This window comes from Mesocricetus auratus, unplaced genomic scaffold (assembly GCF_017639785.1).
Source record: "Mesocricetus auratus isolate SY011 unplaced genomic scaffold, BCM_Maur_2.0 Super-Scaffold_100030, whole genome shotgun sequence".
Lineage (NCBI taxonomy): Eukaryota > Metazoa > Chordata > Mammalia > Rodentia > Cricetidae > Mesocricetus > Mesocricetus auratus.
The window spans coordinates 3,244,760-3,264,676 of record NW_024429211.1 but is presented as its reverse complement, the minus strand read 5'-3'; the positions used below and the strand labels follow the sequence as shown (position 1 = coordinate 3,264,676).

General features: G+C 38.1%; 1 pseudogene; it reads left to right on the top strand.

Moving 5' to 3' along the window:
* Window positions 1-10,105: 10,105 nt before the first annotated feature.
* Window positions 10,106-10,976, top strand: LOC110339395 (annotated as a pseudogene).
* Window positions 10,977-19,917: the final 8,941 nt, after the last annotated feature.

The following is a 19,917-nucleotide window of genomic DNA, read 5'->3' as shown; positions in this document are numbered from 1 at the left end:
CATCAGTCTGGATTTGAGAGCTAACCCTTGTTAGGTCAGCCATATCTGGGGGTTAAAGCATCCCAGTCTTAACGACTTTGCTCAATAGTCCTCCCTCTCTGTCACTAGATTCCTTGAGTACAGCTCAGTGTTAAGCTGTAGGAGACTGCCTCTGCTTCCATCAGCCATTGAATGAAGGTTTTATTTCCAAGACTCTATGGCAGTTGGATTGTAGGCTGGCATTCCCCAGATCTATGTCCAAAATTCATACATGAGAGAGTACATACCATGTTTCTCTTTTTGTGACTGGGTTACTTCACTCCGCATGGTTTCTTCTAGTGTCATCCATTTGCCCCCAAATTTCAGGATTCCATTGTTTTTTCTGCTGAATAGTACTTCATTGTGTAAATGCACCATGTTTTGTCTATCCACTCTTCATATGAGGGATATCTAGGTTGCTTCCAAGTTGTGACTATTACAAATAATGCTGCTATGAACATAGTGTAACAGAAAATCTTGTTGTATGAATGTGCATCTTTTGTGACTAAGAGTGGGATTGCTGGGTCTTGTGGTAGGCTTAGTCCCATGTTTTTGAGAAACTACATACTGATTTCTAAAATGGCTGTACGAGTTGGAACTCCTGCCAGAAGTGGAGGAATGTTCCCATTTCTCCACAACCCCTCCAGCATAAACTGTCATTGCTGTTTTTGATTTTAGCCATTCTGACAGGAGTAAGACGGTATCTCACAATTGTTTTGATTTGCATTTCCCTGATGGCTAAGGATGTTGAGCACTTTATCAAGTGCCTCTCAGCAATTTTAGACACCTCTATTGAAAATTCTTTATGTAGATCTGTAGCCCACTTTTTAATTGGATCCTTTGGAGTTTTGAGACTGGTTCTTGACTTCTTTGTAGAATTTGGAGATCAGCCCTCTGTCAGAGGTGGTGTTAGCCCATTCTGTGGGCTACGTTTTTGTGTTGTTGACTGTGTCCTTTGCCTTACAGAAGCTTCTCAGTTTCAGGAGGTCCCATGTATTAATTGTTGACCTCAGTGTCTGTGCTATTGGTGTTATGTTCAGAAAGCAGTCTCCTATACCAATTCATTCAAGGGTACCACCAACTTTCTCTTCTAAGAGCTTCAGTGTGGCTGGATTTATGTTGAGGTTTTTGATACATTTGGACTTAAGTTTTGTGCATGGTGATAGACACAGTTCTATCTGCATTCTTTTACTTGCCAGCATCCAGTTATGCCAGCCATATTTGGTGAGGATAGTTTCTTGTTTATCATTGTATATTTTTAGCTTCTTTGTCAAATATCAGATATTCATACATGTATGCGTTAATATCAGAGTGTTCAATTTGATTCCATTTGTTTGCCTGTCTATTTTTGTGCCAATACCAAGCTCTTTTCAGGGCGGCAGCTCTATAATAGATGTTGAAATCTGGGATGGTGTTGCCTCCAGATGTAGACTTGTTGTGTAAGGTTGTTTTGGCTATCCTGGATCTTTTGTTTTTCCATACAAAATTGTTTATTGTTCTGTCAAGGTGTTTGAATAACTTTGCTGGTATTTTCATGGGGATTGCATTGAATCTATAGAATGCTTTTGGCAGGACGCCATGTTTACTACATTGATCCTACATATCCAAGAACATAGGAGTCCATTCCATTTTCTGATGTCTACATATATGTATATATATACATATATATACATGTATATATATATTTAAAATTAAATTTAAATTTGAAACAAGGTTGCTTCACATGTCGATTCCAGGTCCCTCTCCTTTCCCTCCCCTCCTCCCGTGCCCTCCCACCAATGCCCCCAATATCCCCATTTCCCAAGGGAGGTTGAGGCCCTCCATGGGGTGTCCATAGTCTATCATTTCAATCAGGGTAGGGCCTAGACCATCCCCAAAGAGTTCAGGGTGAGAGTGCATATCTCATTGTTGGATGGCAGCCCAAAGTCCATTTGTATACCCAGGATAAATACTGATCTACTACCAAAGGCTCAATAGATTACCTAGGCCTCCTCACTTACACCCCCATTCAGGGGGTCTTCATCAGTCCCATGATGGATTCCTAGGCATCAGTCTGGGATTAAAGAGCTAACCCTTGTCAGGTCAGCTATGTCTGGGGGTTAAACCAGTCCAGTCTTAATCCCTTTGGTCATGAGTCCTCCATCTCTATCACTAGATTTCTTGAGTTCATCGCAGTGTTTAGCTGTGGGAGTCAGCCTCTTCTTCCATCAGCCACTGAATGAAGGTTCTTTTTCCCAGAGGCTCTGGACATGGGATTATAGGCTGGCACTCCTCAGATCTATGTCTAAAATCCATATATTAGAGACTACATGCTATGTTTCTCTTTTATTGACCAGGTTACCTCACTCAGGATGGTTTCTTCTAGTGCCATCCATTTGCCTGCAAATTTCAGGATTCCATTGGTTTTTTTTTTTTTTGCTGAATAGTACTCAATTATGTAAATGTACCACATTTTCTCTATTCATTCTTCGGTTAAGGGGCATCTAGGTTGTTTCCAAGTTCTGGCTATTACAAATAATGCTGCTATGAACATAGTAGAACAGACATCCTTGTTGTATGAATGGGCATCATTTGGATATATGCATAATAGTGGAGTTGCTGGGTCTTGTGGTAGGTTTATTTCCATTTTTCTGAGGAATATCCATAGTGATTTCCAAAGTGGCTGTACAAGTTGGCACTCCCACCAGCAGTGGAGGAGTATTCCCCTTACACCACATCCTCTCCAGCATAAATTTTCGTTGGTGTTTTTGATTTTAGCCATTCTGACAGGACTGAGATGGTATCTCAGAATTATTTTGATTTGTATTTCCTGGATTGCTTTGGGATGTTGAGCACTTTCTCAAGTGCCTCTTAGCCATTTTAGACTCCTCTATTGAAAATTCTCTATTTAGTTCTGTAGCCCACTTTTTAATTGGATCCTTTGGTGTTTTGGAGACTTGCTTCTTGAGTTCTTTGTTAATTTTGGAGATCAACCCTCTGTCAGATGTAGGGTTAGTGAATATTTTTTCCAATATGTGGGCTGCCTTTTTGTCTTGCTGACTGTGTCCTTTGCCTTACAGAAGCTTCTCAGTTTCAGGAGGTTCCATGTATTAATTGTAGACCTCAGTGTCTGTGCTATTGGTGTTATGTTCAGAAAGCAGTCTTCTATAGAAATTTGTTCAATGGTACCATCCACTTTCTCTTCTAAGAGGTTCAGTGTGGCTGGATTTATGTTGAGGCCTTTGATCCATTTGGACTTCAGTTTTGTGCATGGTGATAGACATGGATTCTACTACATGCCAGCATCCAGTTATGCCAGCACCATTTGGTGAAGATGATTTCTTTTTTCCATTGTACATTTTTAGCTTCTTTGTCAAATATCAGATTTTCATACGTGTGTGGGTTAATATCAGGTTTTTCAATTCAATTCCTTTGTTCTACCTGTCTATATTGTGCCAATACCAAGCTGTTTTCAGGCCTATGACTGTATAATAGAACTTGAAGTCAGGGATGGTGATGTCTCCGGACGTTGCCTTGTAGAACAGGGTTGTTTTGGCTATCCTGGGTCCTTTGTTTTTCCATACAAAATTGATGATTGTTCTTTCAAGGTCTGTGAAGAATTGTGCTGGGATTTTAATGGGGATTGCATTGAATCTGTATATTGCTTTTGGCAGGATTGCCATTTTTACTACATTGATACTACATATCCAAGAGCATGGGAGATATTTCCGTTTTCTGAGGGCTTCTTTAATTTCTTTCATTAAAGACTCACAGTTCTAGTGATGCAGGTTTTTCACTTGTTTGTTTAGCATTACCCCAAGGCATTTTATGTTGTTTGTGGCAATTGTAAAAGGTGATGTTTCTTTGATTTCTTTCTCATCTCTTTTATCTTCTGTATATAGTAGGGCTACTGATTTTCTTGAATTGATCTTGTAGGCTGCCACTTTGCTGAAGGTGTTAGTTAGCTGTAAGTGTTCCCTGGTAGAGTTCTTTGGGTCATTTATGTAAACTATCATATCATCTGCAAATAGTGAAAATTTGACCTCTTCCTTTCTAATTTGTATCCCTTTGATCTCCTTTTGTTTTCGCATGGCTCTGGCTAGAATTTCAAGCAAAATATTGAAAAGGAATGGAGAGAGTTTACAGCCTTGTCTTGTTCCTGATTTTAGTGGAATTGCATTGAGTTTCTGTCCATTTATTTTGATATTGGCTGTTGGTTCACCTTATATAGCTTTTGTTATGTATAGGTATGTTCCTTTTATCCCAGACCTCTCCAAGTCCTTTATCATGAAGGGGTGTTGGATTTTGTCAAAGGCTTTTTCAGCATCTAGTGAGATGATCATGTGATTTTTGTTTTACAGCTTCTTTATATGGTGGATTTCAGTGATGGATTTTCGTATGTTGAACCATCCCTGCATCCCTGGGATGAAACCTACTTGATCATGGTGAATGATTGTTTTGAGGTGTTCTTGGATCTGATCTCCAGTATTTTATTGAGTATATTTGCATCAATATACATGAGAGATATTGGTCTGAACTTCTCTTTCTTAGTTGTGTCTTTGTGTGGCTTGGGGATCAAGGTTATTTAAGGCTCATAGAAAGAGTTTGGCAAAGACCCTTCTGCTTCAATTGTGTGGAATATTTGAGAAGAATTGGTATGAACTGTTCTTTGAATTACTGGTAGAATTCTGCACTGAGGCCATCTGGACCTGGGCTTTTTTTTGGTTGGGGGACTTTTGGTGACTGCTTCTTTTTCCGTTTGGTGTTATAGGTCCATCATTTTTGTTTTCTTTTAAGTTAAAGTTTAGATTAGAAACAAGGTTGCTTCACAACTCAGTTTCAGGTCCCTCTCCCTTTCCCTCCCCTCCTCCCGTGCCCTCCCCCAAACCCCATTATCCCCTCATTTCCCCAGGGAGGGTGAGGCCCTCCATAGTCTGTCATTTCATCCAGGGCAGGGCCTAGACCCTCCCCCAAGGGTTCAGGGTGAGAGTGTACCTCTCATTGTTGGATGGGAGTCCAAAGTCTGTGTGTATACTCCGGATGAGTACTGATCTATTGCCCAAGGCTCAATAGATTACTTAGGCCTCCTCACTGACACCCACATTCAGGGGGTCTTGATCAGTCCCATGCTGGATTCTCAGGCTGATGCCCGGGATTCAAGAGTCAACCTTTGTCAGGTCAGCTGTTTCTGGGGGTTAAACCAGCCCAGTCTTAATCCCTTTGGTCATCAGTTCTCCATCTCTGTTACTGGCTTTCTTGAGTTCATCGCAGTGTTTAGCTGTGGGAGTCTGCCTCTTCTTCCATCAGCCACTGAATCAAGTTTCTGTTTCCCAGACACTCTGCCCATGGGATTGTAGGCTGGCACTCCCCAGATCTATGTCTAAAATCCATATATGAGAGAGTACATGCCATGTTTCTCTTTTTGTGACTGGGTTACCTCACTCAGAATGGTTTCTTCTAGTGTCATCAATTTGCCTGAAAATCTCAGGATTCTATTGTTTTTTTCCTGCTGAATAGTACTCCATTGTGTAAATGTACCACATTTTCTCTATCCACTCTTCGGTTGAGGGGCATCTAGGTTGTTTCCAAGTTCTGGCTATTACAAATAATGCTGCTATGAACATAGTGGAACAGACATCCTTGTATGAATGGGCATCTTTTGGATATATGCCTAAGAGTGGAGTTGCTGGGTCTTGTGGTAGGTTTATTCCCATTTTTCTGAGGAATCTCCATACTGATTTCCAAAGTGGCTGAACAAGTTGGCACTCCCACCAGCAATGGAGGAGTGTTCCCCTTTTACCACATCCTCTCCAGCATAAATTGTCATTGGTGTTTTTGATTTTAGCCATTCTGACAGGACTGAGATCTTATCTCAGAGTTGTTTTGATTTGCATTTCCTGGATGGCTAAGGCTGTTGAGCACTTTCTCAAGTGCCTCTCAGCCATTTTACACACCTCTATTGAAAATTCTCTATTTAGTTCTGCAGCACAGTTTTTAATTGGATACTTTGGTGTTTTGGAGACTTGCTTCTTGAGTTCTTTGTAAATTTTGGGTATCAACCCTCTGTCAGATGTGGGATTAGCCCCATTCTGTGGGCTGCCTTTTTGTCTTGCTGACTGTGTCCTTTGCCTTACAGAAGCTTCTCAGTTTCAGGAGGTCCCATTTATTAATTGTTGATCTCACTGTCTGTGCTAGTGGTGTTATGTTCAGGAAGCTGTCTCCTGTACCAATTTGTTCAAGGGTACCACCCACTTTCTCTTCTAAGAGGTTCAGTGTTGCTGGATTTATTTATAGGTCTACTTAAATTGCTTATCTGTTCTTGATTTCATTTTTGCAAGTGATAGCTTTCCAGGAAGTCATCCATTTCCTTTAAATTTTTGAATTTTGTGGAGTACAAGTTTTCAAAGTATGACCTGATGATTCTCTGAATTTCCTCAGAGTCCGTTGTTATGTCCTGCTTTTTATTTCTGATTTTGTTAATTTGCATGTTCAAACTCTGCTGTTTGGTAAGTTTGGATAAAGGTTGGTCTATCCTGTTGATTTTCTCATAGAACTAACTCTCCATTGCATTGATTCCTTGTATTGTTTTCCTAGTTTGTACTTTATTGATTTCAGCCCTCAATTTGTTTATTTTCTGGAGTCTACTCCTCCTGGGGGACTTTGCTTCTTTGTGTTCTAGAGCTTTCAGCTGTGCTGTTAATATTCTAGTGTAACTATTCTCCAGTTTTTTTCATGTGGGCACTTAGTGCTATGAACTTCCCCTGTAGCACTGCTTTCAAAGTGTCCCAAAAGTTTGGTTATGTTGTGTCTTCATTCTCAGTGAATTCTAGGAAATCTTTAATTTCTTTTTTTATTTCTTTTTTGACCTAGGAATGGTTCGGTTGGGCATTATTCAATTTCCATGAGTTTGTAGAGTTTCTGCAATTTGGGTTGTTGTTGAATTATAATTTTAAAGTATGGTGGTCTGATAAGATGCAGTTATTCCATTTTTTGTAGCTGCTGAGGTTTAATACATTGCCAAGTATGTGGTCGATTTTTGAGAAGGTTCCATGTGGTGGTAAGAAGAAGGTATATTCTTTTTTAAGTAGATAGAATATTCTATAGCTATCTATTAATCCCAATTGGTTCATAACTTCTATTAGCCCCTTTGTTTCTTTGTTAAGTTTCTGTCTAGTATTCCTGTCTAGTGGTGAGAATGCAGTGTTGAAGTCTCTTTATATGTGATTTGAATTTTAGTAATGTTTCTTTTATGAACATGGATGCCTTTGTATTTGGGGCATAAATATTCAGAATTGGAATTTCATCTTGGTGGATGAGTATGGAATCACTTCCTTCATCTCTTTTGATTGTTTTTTTATTTTAAAATACGATTTGTTAGATATTAGGATTGCTATTCTGCTGTTTTCTTAGGTCCATTTGATTGGAATATCTTTCCCAAACTTTAACTCTGAGATAATGTCTGTCTTTGAGTCTGAGGTGTGCTCCTTGTATGCAGCAGAAGGATGTGTTCTGTCTTTGAATCCATTCTGTTAGCCTGTTACTTTTTAGTAGGCTAGTTAAGACCATTAATATTGAGGGATATTAATGACCATCAATTGGTCATTCTTCTTTGATTTGGAATGGTTGCTATTGGTGGAATTATGTGTGGAATTCAACCATTTTTCCCTTTTGGCTGTTGGTAATGTGGGATTATCTACCGCCTCTGTTTTTCTTGGTTTAGTTAACTTATTTGGGTTGCAGTTTTCCTTCCAGAAATTTCTGTAGGGCTGGGCTAGTGGATATGAATTGCTTGAATATAGTTTTTTTATGGAATATATTATTTTCTCCATCTGTAGTGATTGAAATCTTTGACGGTTATAGTACTCTGGCATGGCATCCATGGTATGTTATAGTTGGTAGAATATCTATCCAAGACTTTCTGGGTTTCAGACTTTCCATGGAGAAGTCAGGTGTAATTCTGATAGGTTTGTCTTTATTTGTTATTTGACCATTTTCTTAGCTGCTCTTAATCTTTTTTATTCTGAATATTCTTTTTCTGGGTTTTTATGTGGCGAGGGGACTTTTATGTTGTCTACTCTATTTCATGTTCTGAAAGCTTCTTGTACCTTCATTGGCATGTCTTTATTTAGGTTTGGGAAGTTTTCTTCTATGATTTTGTTGAGTATTTTTTTTCTGCCCCATTTGAGGTGGTTTTCTTCACCTTCTTCTGTACCTATTATTCTTAAGTTTGGTCTTTTCATGTTGTCCCATATTTCCTGGATGTTTTGTGTTAGGGCTTTGTTGGATTTAGGATTTCCTTTGGTCGGTGAATCTATTTCCCCTCATGTTTCTTAAACACCTGAAATTGTCACATCCATCTCTTGTATTCTGTTGGTTATGCTTGCATCTGATATACTTGACAATTTTCCCAGCATTTTTATATCCAGCATTCCTTCTGACTTTGTTTTTTTTAATCTCTCCTTTTCAGCTTTGAACCTTTCACTATTTGAATAGGCAACAAACACTTTTCCTCTCTCCCATCTCTGATGTCTCTTCCGAGTTTACTCTCAAGGATCAACTTTACCTTTCTAGATGTTGCACTGAAATGTGATGAAATAGGAAAATGTCTGTCCCTGAACCCTGTCTGTGATCCTAACACATTCAGTGGAAAATGAGAAGCACAGATGAATCTCCCATATATTGCATCTCACATGTTAATAAAATATCTGTCAAATATCTCAGCTACATTCAATCTGAATTACAGAATGTTTGAACATATTTTCAGTTTATCAGATCATAAAACTATGCATTTCATTTTGTTCTTCCCACTCAGTGAGTACCCCAAAGCTTCAAGGAGCTTAATGAGACTGAATGAAAATACAAGAATGTCCATTTATTTCCAGAAAATAAGCTAGATAGCTAGAGTACAACCCTCTTGGGAGAGTTGAAGGCCTGAGCTGCAAAAGTAATGCACTTAAAAAGTGAGCAGAGAGGGGGACTCCCTAGTCTACAAATCCCAGTCCACAGGGATCCCATGTTTACAGAGATTACTTAGCATACATGTGTTTATCATTAAAGTTGAAGTCCTTGAGAAGAGAGGAAGCAGAGTTCTGAGGCTGAAGTCTCAGTAGGATTCCCAGATATGCAGACATTACTTAGCACAGTAAGTCTTTATCCGTAGTTATAGCATACCAACTTTTCATACAAAATTATCATAACTAACTTGATTAGACTATAACTGCCTTTGGATAGGTAGAATTAATTGGTACATCTGTTCTCTGGGATTCTACTGCCAGAGAACATCCTACAATTGTGGTCTAAGGGAGTAGCTGCCGATGCTGTTGCAGCTGCTCGGGGGTCTGGGCTTCTGATGATATAACGTCATTTAATCTCATATAACCCCCAATACTTAGTTGGGGACTTTTATTGTCTTTTGTATTTTTCCATCTATTTTCCTTAGTGGCCCAGAACATATCACATTTAACTGAGAGAAAGGGGTGAGTAACCAGCACAATGCTCCCTATCACATTTATTTTAAACAGAGAGGTCAATTCAGGTTCAGGGTGGTGCCATGATGTCAGCTGGGAGCAGCCTGGGGATCTGGACAGATTAGTGAGGCCATAATTGGAGACACTGAACTCAGATGCTCTCTCCACAGCACGTAGGCCTAGATTCTGTAGTGGGAACTGGAGGGGCTCATCATTGCCCCAAGGACTCATGAGTGCAGTTGCTGTGGCTGCTGCTGCCCTAAAACCATCTTATGATTCTACCAGGCCTTTGAGCCACATCCTCCCAACGTCCAGCTACTGGACATAAACAGAAACTCCCTCATGGTGCTGAGAATGAGCTCCTGTGGCTGCTGATGCCTAAAACAAATTATCTGACATTCTTGCCAGGGAGGTGAGCAGCAGCTTATAGCAACTCCAGCTCTTGGACATGAACAGGGACATGCTCTTGGTGCTGAAACCTAAGCTGTGGACTCAGAGCAGCCTGAGCATGCTGATGGACAGGAACAACAGGTTTGGCCACACATGCTTGCTTCTGGAGGGTCTGGCCCAGTGGCCAATCTGTGTCAGACACAAGGTATTCATCCATCAGGCAACTGCTTCCAGTAGGGGCTTGGCTAGCTATGAGATGGGGAACTCGGAACACCCTTAATATGGGCATCAACAGGCTCCATAGTGTCTCTGCTGAGATGGGGAACTTTGAAAATTCAGAATGCTTATACCTTACAGGAACCTTTATTAAGGAAAGCCCTCCAGAATTAGCAAATTTCCCTTCTCTCCATTACTTGGTGTTATGTGACAAAAAAATCCAAAATGTTCCTCCTCAGCTTTCACAGTTGCATTGATTTCCCCACTCTCCTCAAAAACTTACTGGCATACCTGCCTCTAGAGCGCCTAACCTTATTCTTCTGAAAGAGGTCAGATTTCCGGGAATTCCATTGGTTGTTCGCTTTGTTAGTGATTTAGCATAGATCCTCTAACTATTCTGTAATTACTAGCAATGGCCATTAAGATGAGAAGTATTTATGTCACTTACTCTCATTTTCCTGGCAATCTCCTAAGATACTTGTGTTCAGCAAGCAATTTCTGAAACCAAAAGTACAGGAGGCACTATTTTGACTACTGTGTCATAGTAATTAAGTTTGTGGAATTCTGTGGGACATATCACCTTCCCTTTATGCATTCTTTGTGTTTTCCAGAGGCTCTCCCTCCTACAGCTGTACCTCACACAGATGCACAACTCAGAGTGAGTCTGACTCAGACGATGAAGCCAGTGATGCTGCAAATGGAATGCAGAATATTTTTCTTGGTTGACATCTTTGTTTGTAGAAAAACTAAAAATAAAAAGGCATGTTAGATTTTGCATTTCATGTGTCCAGCATAATTCCACCCAGTTCTGTATTCAGATTCATTAGGTATAATTTATACGGAATATCAGTTCAAAATTCATCTGGTTCGTCACAATTTTCACTTATGTGTTTGAAGGAAAGCAAATAGAATGTTATAATTAAAGGAAGAGTCATAATCAGCCAGGAGTGGTGTCTCCTGGCTGAGTTGGGTTGACTAAAGGAAGACATCATGACAGTTGTACTTTGCCTAAAAGTATGCAATTAATAGAATAGCCTTCTCCTTGGGTCACCCCTGGGCTTCAGCCTCTGACTAACTAACTAACTGCAAATTAAGCACTGTCACTTTTAAATGGAATATTTAACTCTCTGCTATTTTTGTGTGCTTTTTTGTAACTCCATGCAGTTTATCTGTGATGTGTAACAGTACATTAATGCAAGCAGGCATAAGGAGGTTTATTCTAGAAGTAGTTGTAAAATAACCTACAACCTGACACAAAGCATAACATTTTGGAATGTGCTTTAGCAGAATAAATATTCAACAGTATATATGATCCCCAAGTTCTGCAAGCCTGGAACTCTTTTTTTTATACTTTTTTATTATATATCTAAATTTGAAAGAAGTGTGCTTCCCATACGAATCACACCTCCCTCTGTCCCCCCTCCATGCCCACTTCCCCCACCAGCCCACACAGCCCCAAACCCAATCCCCACTCCATTCGCCAGGGAGGGTATGACCTTCCATGGGGGATCTCTAAAGTCTGTCATTTCATTCCAGGGAGGGCTCAGGCCCACCTTCAATGTCCAGATTGAGAGAACATCTCTCATTGTGTGATTGGCAACCAAAGTCAATTTGTGAGCCAGGGATAAATACTGATATACTACTCAATGCCCCATAGATTGCATAGTTGTCTCTCCTCACTGACACCCATATTCATGGGATCTGGATCAGTCCCATGCTGGACTATCAGCTATCAGTCCAGGGTCCATCTCCCCCTTGTGCTGGTCAGATGTTTCTCTGGGTTTCACCAATCCAGTGTTGACCCCTTTGTTCATCACTCCTCCCTCTCTGTCACTGGGTTCAGTGTTTAGCTGTGGGTGTTTGCCTAAGCTTCCATCTGTCACTGGATGGAAGTTCTAGCATGATGTGTAAGATATTCCTCAAAATCATTATCAGGGAGAGGCCTTTAAAGTAGTCTCTCAACTATTGCATATATTGACAGTTGGTGTCATAGTTGCGGATCTCTGGAAATCTCAAGAGTGCCAGACCTACACTCAAACCTAGAATGAATCCACCTATTATGTATGTCTCATCCTGCTGTCCTCTATTTTTTCCTATAACTCAACCTGCTCCCCCATGTCCTCTTCTCCCCTCCTCTTCCACTCTCCCTTTCCTGGTTCCCTTTCCCATCCAACCTTTTTTATACAAATGGGTTAGCAATTAGACGCACCTAGCCGATAAGTAGCCTTTGACAAATGGCAGTTCATAATTTATACAAATCACTGTGTGTTTGTTTGGGAGTGAAATTTGGCAGAATCAGGATGAACACTACCTTCTGTGTACACATTGCTGTTGGCAGAACAACTACTGAGTCTCTTTGTTTTGAAAAACTGGGATGGTATAGAATCCCTGTTGTCACAGTTAACAAGGTCATCAATGTGTTCCTGAGAAGCAGTGCTGACTCCAATAGTCACTATCTAAATGTCATTTCAAACTTCTGCTGAGATTTTCTGCATCCTGTGCCCAATTGTAGTTTGCTAGTAGAGATACAATGGGGAAGAATTTCTCCATAAACAGCCTTAGCTTTTCATAAATTTCGGTGCTAACAACCCTCAAATGTGACTGAAGAGATGTTACTTTTATTTGGTCAAATTTTTATGTGTGCTGGACTTCTTTAATTTTTGGGATCTAAGATCATATGTGTTACACATACTGTATAATATAGTACTCAGAAATATAAATCAGTATTGAAGTTTGCTATTTGGAAAATTATAGACCTGTTGAATTAAGGAATGTTACCTTCTAATGGCCAATATTCTAAGAAGAATATTTAAAGTTTCATATCTTGTGCCTCCATACCAAAAGGACATGAAAAAATATGATCTTACTTTATCTATGCATACTCTCATGATTTTTATCCTTAAACTTCATGCATTGTTTTATTAGATATAAAAAACTTAGAGAAATTTACAAAACAAGAAATAAATTATGTGACCATACATTTTCATATATGAGTATTTTTGTTGTTTCCAATAAAACAACCAGATGAGGAAGTGTGGGTGTCTGGGTGTGTCTTCATGTGTGGATGTATAAGTACAATCATATGAAGAACATCACTGAATTCAGGTATGGAGAGGAGGGACTTGAACTAGAACTTTAAGTGAATACATTACGAATCACACAAAATGAGAACAAGGTATGTTATAACTCTTTTTGCATTAGTAGAGATGTTTCCTTTTTCCCATAAGGAATGATTTTGTTACTGATTTCCACATATTTCTGTCACATATGCTTTTGTTAATGCAGCCAAATTTCATACAAATGCTGTGAAAAGTTACTGAAAACTAAAATGTGGAACAATAAACTTTGTGCTTGATTGTTCATAAAATATATATTAGAAGTCAGTATTCATGTTAGCCAAATGTAAATATATTTTCATATTAATATACACTCATAGATAGGTAATTTATACAGTGGTTGAGTAAATGCATACCGAAGGCTGATTTGACAGTTGAATGGATTCAGCATCATGAGAGCCCTAAGTATACCAAGGAACCCATCCAGTCTTGTTTCCAGGTAAATTCTAAAGACCCTTGTTTTTGTAGCATAATGTATTGCATTTTTGTTTCTGTCCAGTATTTTCCTTTGTATATTTTAAGCTACAATCTAACTTTGGGACCCATCCAGATTTAGAAATCTATTGGTAGGCCAGGGTGACTTGTAATATTTCAAACCCACCTTTAGAAGTGCTCAGTCCATAGACAGTAATAAGAAATTTAATTAATTATTTCATGCAATGCTACTCTCTGGTAAATGCATCAAGAATAACTGGGGAAGCATCATGTTGGTGCAAACACAAGATGCATTCTATCAAGTAGGTAGGGATAGATATGATAATATTTAGTTGTTTATGAAATATATAAAATATGCCCAAGTTAAAAGATTGAAATGAGTTTGAGAAGATCCAGATGTACTCCATATGAATGTGAATTTGTTTTTTGTTGTTGTTGTTGTTTTTGTTTTTTTCTGATATAGAGTTCCTCTGTATTGCTTTGGAGGCTGTCCTGGACCCTGCTCTGTAGACCAGGATGGCCTCGAACTCACAGAAATCCACCTGCCTCTGCCTCCCGAGTGCTGGGATTAAAGGTGTGCCACCAATGCCTGACTGCATGTGAATTTGTTGAGGAATAAGTAAAATCCTTAGTTGTTGGAATCCCCTCTCAAAATAGAATGAAACATGTTCTGAAATATTCAAAAATACTTATTTTGAAAGAAATACTACTCGGTTAATTTTTTTCAGAGACCCTCAGAGAAGCTTCTTGTAGATGACAATCATAACAGAAAATCACATCAAGGCAATATTCAGAGAGACTGTGAAGTACTCATGTCTAAATGGGATGTTTTCATAAATCCTCCCTTTCCAGGCTCATGAAGACAATTTGGTATAAAGATAGTAAGAGTGATGCAACAAGGGCTGATACAATTCTTGGGACTTGGACATGGAATTTTTCTCTCAGCAAGATGACATGCTCGAACATGTGAAAGGAATATCCATGGAAACAGGCTAATAGAATGCACAGATTTAATTAGACCCTTTCCAGATATTCACTAGATAAGCAAACACATATGGCCAAATTCACAGAGACTCAAACAACAAATTTTCATACGTGTACGTTTGCAAATCAATCTCAAAAATCACAATTTAAGTTGAGTATTAAAAATTACTTTAGATCATTTGGGGCAATGAGAATAACAGAAGCATCCTGACTTGTTTAGTCATTGAATGAAACAACAAATGATAAGTCCAGGAATCTAATATCATCTCAACATAATTAAGCACTACTTATTACTTATAATTTCACTAAGAAATGCAACATGTGTGTCAACAACCAACATTCATTTCTTAAAACAATAGCCATTAAATATGTAGTTATCTCATTTCTGGAAACGTCCTGCAAGTATTCCTTGTATCCTCTTCCTATCCATCTCCCTCCTCCAGTTTCCTCGACACATCCAGTCTACCTGTGAGCACATCTATTTTTATTATTATGGAGAAATAAGGCCAGTTCATAATCACACTTTGTACCTATCTTTTAAGCATATTCTTTTGCACACATAATCAACCAACTGTTGATGTCTACTACAACAGATACACACACAAAATGAATATTAATCAATCAGAAGCTTCACAAACTTTAGTTTATATACTTTATTCCATTAAATGACAGTCATCCAGTTGAAAGTACGCCCTTTCCTTTCTAAATTGCTTTCATAATACTGGGACATATTTCACAAGTTTCTGAAGGAGAGCTCTTTATTCTAAAGAGCAATGGGTCATGGATTCTAAAGCAAGTATTAGTAAATCCTTAGACATGAGCTACATGTGGATGCCAGTAGTTGGACTGTGGTCTTCCCCATCATTTTCCCCACAGTGGCAACTTTGTTGCTGTTCTGAAGCTATGGTGATAAAACTATTTTAAGGTCCTGCCACATTGAGAAAAGACTTAATAAATATGATCTATATATTGCAAGTTATAATACTGATGATAACATATGTGTAACTTCCTGAGTATATTCTGTTACTGTTGTTTTCTGTAAACACTGCATCTGTAATGTAGTGATATGAATTTTTGTCTCTTATTTGTGGAATATACTATGTTACTCTGTGAATTTCCATTTTATAGGTAACTCTTTTTGCTCTTCTATTATGACCTCTTGTATAGTGAGGCACGATTTGTGCAGAAAAGGTACAATCACAATAACTTATTCTACTCAAGAGTGAATTATTAAATTTTTATGAAACATCAGAATGTATTTGAATATCCATTTACTTTCATCATAGAAAATGCAAAGTGAGTAACCAACTTCACCTAGTCTGATCTTGTTTTAACACGATGACACACATTGTATTGATATAATGCCAATTATTTGAAAATAGAAAATACCAATGTCAAATGCATTTTCTCATAAATCCTTCACTGCTTTTCATGACATAACATATATCAAGATATATTTGGTCTTCTATTGTAACTGATTTCCTTTTTCAGTTGATATCACGTTAATGCTTCATGACATTACTATGTTTGCTTTTAACCCAGAAACTCTAAAATTCATTAATTTTCATCCCTCACTGTGAAGTGTTTCTTCCTTATTCTGCTTATGAATATCTCTGTATGATAATCTACCTAGTCATGTTGGTGTGGGAAATAGTTTATGTGGAAACATAAATATTTTAGCTCTCAGTATAATTAACACAAATGGGGACATAAATCAAATGCTATAGTCCCTTTTACTGCAAAAATTAAATACAAAGATCATATTAATATGTGGTCTACATTGGTTTTATTATTTGAGTGATATAGCAGATTAAATTGATAAGAAGTTCCTTAAAATTGAATTATCAAAATCAATAACCTAATGTTTGCTATCATAGTCATTTTCTTTCCAATTGTATGGATCTCTGCCCCCATCCCATGAGAAGGGAAAAGGTACAAAATCTTAAGAGTCCATCAGGAGAATGTGGGGAGGGGAGAGGGAAGTAGGAGAAAAAGGAGGAGTGAAAGAATGAGAGAGGAGACCTAATGGCATCAGGAAGGTCGAGTTGGTGGGAGGACAGAGAAGGAATGCAAAAAAGAGATGCTTTGACAGAGGGAGCCCTTTTGGCATTAATGAGAAATGTAACACTGCGTAATTCCCAGAAGGATGAACCCAAATAAGAACCTAAACAATAGTGGAGAGGCTACCTCAAATTTCCTTCCCCTATAATGATATTGACGACTACCTTAAATGCCATCATAGACCCTTCATATATTAGTTGATGGAAGCAGAGCCAAAATTACATTACAGAGTCCATTTAGTCTAGTTTCAAAAATTCATATAGACTGTCACATACTCAACAACATTTTAAAGTCCAAAGTGCAGTTTCTTCACAGATTCATGCCATTCCTTAACGTCAATTTCATATAAAATCAAAATCAAAGCAATTCAACTTTCAGTCTCAAAACTTCATGCAATCGCCTCTCTAGGACTCCGTTCAGAGACAACAGGCACATGCTGGACTTAATAGATTTCATTAGCTGTGGGAGAAAATTGCATAATCCACTTCCTTTTATCCTAAATACCATAACCAGTTGTTTGTGCCTGAAGCTTCCCACTTCTTTTGATCACTGATGACTGTGCCTGGAACATGGCTCCATTGTTCATTTCCATGTTCACCAGCTTTATGTTTTTGATGTTTTCCTTAATTGTCTATACTTGGCTCTCCTGAAACTGGGTCTTTGAGATTTTCTTTGTGTTTAAGGATGCAGTCAAGTTGGGAGAAAATTCCAAGAGGAGTAATTCACAACTTTCTGTTTGGCTGGAACGTTCTGTAAAAACCTTTTAGAATAATTTGGCTTATACTATTAGATACATCAAAATTTTCTGTTTATATGTTGTCTAGATGGCTGTCTGAGTTTGAATTTCTATTGCTATGAAGAGACACTATGACTACTGCAACATGGATATGAAATCTTTTAATTTTTTTTAAATTTCAGACGTTAAGTCCATTTTTACTATGGCAGGAAGCATGGCAGCGTTCAGGAAGACTTGGTGCAGGAGAGAGATCTGCTTCATGTGGATCTGCAGGCATCGGGAAGTATGACATATCACTAGGAGTAACGTGACTATAGGAAAACTCAAAGACCTCCCACACAAGGGCCAAAACCGCTCCAAAAAAGCCACACCTCCTAGTAGTGCCACTCCCTTTAGTATCCAGTTTTTACACCACCACACTCTACTGCTTGGCCACCAATGTTTTGAAGCCATGTCACAATGCAAAAAATGCTTTCGGTCCAAATTCAAAATGCCTGATAGTCTACGAGTGTCAACAAATGTTAAAAATTTCAAAGTCTCTTCTGCGATTCATGAAATTCCTTCATAGTAATCTCCAATAATGTTAAAATTAGACAAAAAAATTTCCAACATCTGCATCTCCATGTCTGAAGTCAAAACACTCCACATATCTTCTATGCCTTTAATTGATTTTATCAGAAACATCCTTCTCATGTTAGGACTGATTCTACCCCCTGTTTGCACTTTTCCTTAGCAGGTATCTAAAACTTAGTTTATCAAACATCTTGGGTTCTCAAATGCAACCCAGGCCTCAACTTCACAGCTTCAAGCAATGGCCCCTTTAAACCCGCATTCAGGTACACCTCTGATGCATGCCTGACCTCATAATCTTGCCTTAGTCCTTTGGATGAATTCCATAGCTGTTTCTTTTATATTTGACTCCAGAATAACAGGTTTAAATTTTACAAGATCTGTTGGTAACTAGAGCTAGAAAATGCACCTCCCCCTGTTTAATTATATGTTCACCAACTTTCTTTCATTGCCTTTTTCCGGCTATCATGAAAATGGATCTCTACCCCAGGCTGGACTCCAACTAAGAGACCTTCCAGTATCTGTGTCCCAAATACTAGGACAAACAATGTGCACTACAACACCTTCCTCTAATTTTTTCTTTATTATCTTTCAACAAGTTGGAAACTTAGGTAGGTTGTATATGTCCTCAACTGTGGATGCTTTCCTATTGTTTCTATATTGATTTCCAAATGCCCTGCATGTACTGTTTTTCTTTTCCCAAAGTAGAATCTTACAATTCAGATGCAGTCAGCAATCGTAAAGAACGGTAACACACTAAATGATTTTAGGAGTGTCTCTGCTTTCCCAAGATAACAACTCATAGAAAAAAATCATATTGTTGGAAATAGCAGATTCATTTTGAAGCACTGTGGTTTTGTTGGGGAGTAATATCTAGACATTTTTGTTGGTGAAGGTGTGTCATTCTTGAAGAAACTGTGCTGTTATGGCCAGCTTCTCAAATTTCAGGTCCAGCTCTCTTTCTTTGCTAATGAAATGGTTTTAACTCTAAATTGCTTCACCAGTAACATCACTGAGATACTTACTGTCATGTTTTCCACCATGATGATCATGGACTGAAACGCTGAAACTATAAGCAACACTCCAGTTAAATTGTTTCTTTTATAAGAGTTGCCTTGGTCAGGGTGTATTGTCAAAGCAGTAGAAAAGTCACCAAGATGCCCACCATTTAAATTGTCTATTTAGATTGCCTGTGAATGTTGAGCTTTTTGTTTGTTACCTTTTTAATCATCTGGTAGTATATGCTGTTCATAGAAAAATGCATTTGTCTTTCTAGTGGATTAATTTTTTATATACTCACGTAAAATGTTACAAAACCCTTCATTTTGAAATCTTCTGTTTGAATACTAGTGTGTTTTGCTTCTGTCATTTTACATTTCATTAAATTTTCTCATATTTTTCATTTGTTTTAATCACTACTATCCATGCATTTCTAATAACGATGCTTTAGTTTTTTTTGCTTTTTCAACTTTTAGTTTTTTTATAGATTGGACACAGCATTCACAATAAAAGGGTAAGAGATAATTTGTTTTGGAGCTACATATGGTTGCTATGTGCTCCAAACGCCCAAATTTCAAATGTGGAAGCACTTTCATGAAGTTAATGTTCTAACATAGCAGAAAAAGCCATATATGAGGAGATTCTTTATATACTGTGCTTGATTAATCACGATGGTACTTAGAGGACTAAATATCATACATGATAAATTGTCAAAAGGTGTAGTACCAGCAGCATTTCCATGTCTGTATGTTTGTGAAATTATAATCATTGGGAGTTTTCAGGAATACCCTTTTCATTAGGAATTCCTGGTTTCATATTTGAGAGGATTTGTAGAGAATTCAATTATCAGACAACAAATCTGAAACTTTAATTTCCTATTTTTGCAAATTTTTCAATTCTTCCCAATAAATAATTGCTTTCATATATAAAAAATCCCCAAATATAC